The 4,048-nt window shown below is 35.0% G+C and overlaps 1 non-coding gene across 1 annotated transcript; it reads left to right on the top strand.

Moving 5' to 3' along the window:
• The first annotated feature begins 302 nt into the window (after positions 1-302).
• LOC114368814 lies at positions 303-409 on the top strand. The gene has a single exon (XR_003657426.1). It is a non-coding gene; the product is annotated as a small nucleolar RNA R71 (small nucleolar RNA).
• The last annotated feature ends 3,639 nt before the right edge of the window (positions 410-4,048 follow it).

Below are 4,048 nucleotides of genomic sequence, written 5' to 3'. Positions count from 1 at the left end.
CGACAGGTGCAGATTTATGATTCATGGCCAGTTGGGTTACCAGGTTAACCAAGGCATCTAGTTTGCCTTCAAGCTTCTTAGTCTCACCTGATGAATTCGTGGCTACTTCATGCACTCCTCTAATGACAATAACATCACTTCTGGCACTAAATTGTTGGGAGTTTGAAGCCATCTTCTCAATTAAATTTCTGGCTTCAACAAGGGTCATGTCTCCAAGGGCTCCACCACTGGCAACATCTATCATACTTCTCTCCATGTTGCTGAGTCCTTCATAAAAATATTGGAGGAGAAGCTGCTCTGAAATCTGGTGGTGAGGGCAACTAGCGCATAATTTTTTAAATCTCTCCCAATATTCATATAGGCTCTCTCCACTGAGTTGTCTAATGCCTGAAATATCTTTTCTGATGGTCATCGTCCTGGAAGCAGGGAAATTTTTTTCTAAGAATACTCTCTTGAGGTCATCCCAGCTCGTGATGGACCTTGGAGCAAGGTAATATAGCCAGTCCTTTGCCACTCCCTCTATAGAATGAGGAAAGGCCTTCAGAAATATGTGATCCTCCTGGACATCTGGTGGTTTCATGGTGGAGCAGACAATATGGAATTCTTTCAGATGCTTGTGTGGGTCTTCACCTACAAGGCCATGAAACTTTGGAAGCAAATGGATCAGTCCAGTTTTAAGAACATATGGGACATGTTCCCTTAGAGTCCTCTCACGGGGTGGAGGGTGTGCCATGTTCTCAGAATATTCAAAATCAGAATGCTCAAAACTATAATGCTCAAAACTATAATGCTCAAAATCACCAATAACATAATGCTCAGGATACTCAAAAGGTACTAAATGATGTCTAACTAATCTATGAAATGTCCTATCTATCTCAGGATCAAAGGGTTGTAAGTCAGATGGATTTCCTCTAGTCATACACTAAATTCAACATGCACAACTAGTTGCCTTCTTATGCAAGTAACAATGTAGGTTTGAACTACAGCTACCATTAAATGATATCCAAATGACTTGAAATTTTGTGAGCAACCTTATAAAATGATGAGAAGATAGCACATAAAATTTCAAACAAAAATTCAAAGTCTAACTGTAGAAGCTAAAATTGGTAAGTTAAGAAAAATAAGAGAATAAAACTTGGCAAATAAAAAACTTTTGACAGAATCACTTTTTTTGGACGATGGAGACCTCAGCCAGCATATTGTCGGCTACCAAGGCATAGGAAATTTTTTTCTACCCCAAATACATATATAATAATTGCGATTCTGATAACCGGAACAAGAGTTATGGTCGTTTGAAGTTTTGACAAAAATCAAATTTGCTACTTTTTTGGAACTTTCAAATCTGACCAAACTAAAGGCTCTAGCTATTTTTCCCACAAAATATAGATTAAAAGAAGTTACCACAAAAAAATTCAGCCAAAAATAACAACTCTAGCTACTAAAACAAAAAATCCCAAATAATTCAGCAAGGGTGGTCGCTAAAATCCGTCGCTACATGATTTTCACTACTACTTTGTTTTGCCGCAAGCAAAGGTGGTCGCAAAATCCATCGCAAAACACTATTCACAGCAAAACACCCAAAACTGAAACAGGGGAAGCGCTTAACAGAAAAACTAAAACAGAACACACACTAAACAAAATACCAAGACACTAAACAACACTAACTAACACATATACTAAACAAAATACCAAGACACTAAACAGCACTAACTAACACACACACTAACACAACACTAACACGAACACAAGAATTAAACACTAACACGACACTAGCTATTATGAACCTTTGGACACTACTCCCCGGCAATGGCGCCAAATTTGATCGAGGTCGTACCCGAATCAAATAAATATTAAAATGCAGTAACTAGGAAGTGATCCTAGGTCGTTTCCCAACGAGCAATGATACACCAAATGATCATAACAGATAGTAGGAAATATTAACAAATTGGGGGGGGGGGTGTTTGCTTTTGTAAATTAAACAGCGAGTAAAATTGAATTAGAAATTATCAGAATTAAAATACGTTGCTTCCCCTTGATTCACAAGCAAGTCTCTTATCCTAGGTTGCAAGAATTTATCCTTTATCGGTTCAACCACTTAATCCAACCCTAAATTAAATTACTAAGCGAAATTTAACATAAAGCATTCATTATGTGATTAAGCATCACACACACCAATTACTCATAAACGATCATTAAGCATGAATGTAAATTAAGCGCAGAGACAATTAATCAAGCACTAAGCATGCATGAATTAATAGCAACAAATTCAGAGTAATTAGTGAAGAGGAAAAACTGAACAGAATTTAACAGTAATAATAGAACCTCAAAGAGAACTGTGCTTGATCCTCAAGATAAAACAATGTTGCGGACTTAGCATTCCATTAATCAAATAGAGAACGAAATTTTATTGATAAAACTAAAAGTCTGAACTGGACTTGTAAAAAATGAAAATAAAAGAGAAAGAGGAGAGAGACTAAAATTGAAAACGAAAAATAGAAGAGAGAGAGGAGAGAGACTAAAACTTAAAATGAAAAATAGAAGAGAGAGAGGAGAGAGAGAGAGCTAAACTAGAACCTTGGTGTTGTTATATAGTTTTTCAGCCCCAAAGCTTACAAATTTGTTTTAAATCCAAGCCCATAAGTAAAATCAAATCAAATCTAGATAAGATAAGATCTAGATGAAATAATATCTAGATGAGATGAAATCTAAATAATATCTAGATAAGATAAGATAAGATCTAATTTTGTAGAATAAATTAGTCTGCCCTCTTCAAGTACAAGCCCAATTCTGGATTCAAGCCCAAGCCCAAGCCCAATTCTAGATTCAAGCCCAATGCTTCATTAATTCCTGAAATTAGATTAAAAACATCAAATTAGCTGAATGGGCCCAAATAATAAAACTGCCTAATTAATTTGACAATTAAGACTAATCAGTACTTAAAATGGTGAAAAAAGGATTAAGAAATAGGAGAAAATAATGACACATCACCTAGTTCTGAACCAAACAACAGCGGTTCACAAGGTGAGACCAGTACATGTCAAATTGACTTGGACATGAGAGATTATCTCAACAGATCTTATATAGAAGAAAATTATTTTGCTTGTGATTTTGACATGTTTGGAGCAATGAATGGGGATAGACAAGGCCTCTAGTATGTACTGCTAGTAACTACAGGCTTAGTTTATAGAATAAGAACCCAAAACAATCATTTGTCATACTATGGCAGATGAAACTTTGGCTCAAACAATGTGGTTTGAATAAGCGAATATGATTTAGAATTAGTCTTGAGTCAAGTTTCTTAAAAACTTAGATTTTTGTTACCTATGATTGAGACTTTTGATAGATGAATCCAGATGGTTAATTTTATCTTACCTTAATAAATTTGGAATGTGAACATTGTTGTTTTCATGAGTCTAGTCTCATGAGCTCAGGTTCAATTTGGAATGTGAACATTGTTTTTTTATCCATTCAAAACTCATATTTGTGTTAGATGGAATCTTAGTTCAGATGGCATAAAAATCATAGGCGATTCAATTCAATTTATTTTTGCTGAATAGTTTAATTAGTAGTTGAGAAAGCTATGTACTGTATGCGAAAGATGAAATGAAGAATAAGAAAAAATTGAAATTACAATCTCCCCAGCTGAGAATAGGGTCTTTGAATTACCTCAATTTGGATTTTTATAGATTGGTTTTATCAAATGGACTGACAAGATAATTTAACAATTTTCTTAAATCGTATAATCACGCAGTCTATTTTAGTTTTAAAATTTGTCTCACATGATTTTGGATGTGTCCTTAGCTATGGCATTGTTAGGAGTCCAAAGTACACAATGACAAAAATTAAATGAACGGTAACAAAGTTAATAATATTTTATTGGAGTATTCTTAAAAAAAAAACATTTTTTAAAAGAGGCAGATGGTGATGGAGGTTCTGCAGTCCAGCTTTATGCCAAGGGATGTAGTAAGCTCCTCCTACATGTTCTTAAAAGTGGACCTAGTAAAAAGGATGATGAAGTGGTGACAAGCATAGGTGATGAGAAAGAGGT

This window comes from Glycine soja, chromosome 1 (assembly GCF_004193775.1).
Source record: "Glycine soja cultivar W05 chromosome 1, ASM419377v2, whole genome shotgun sequence".
In the NCBI taxonomy this organism is placed as follows: Eukaryota; Viridiplantae; Streptophyta; class Magnoliopsida; order Fabales; family Fabaceae; genus Glycine; species Glycine soja.
This window is presented reverse-complemented; position numbering and strand designations above follow the sequence as displayed.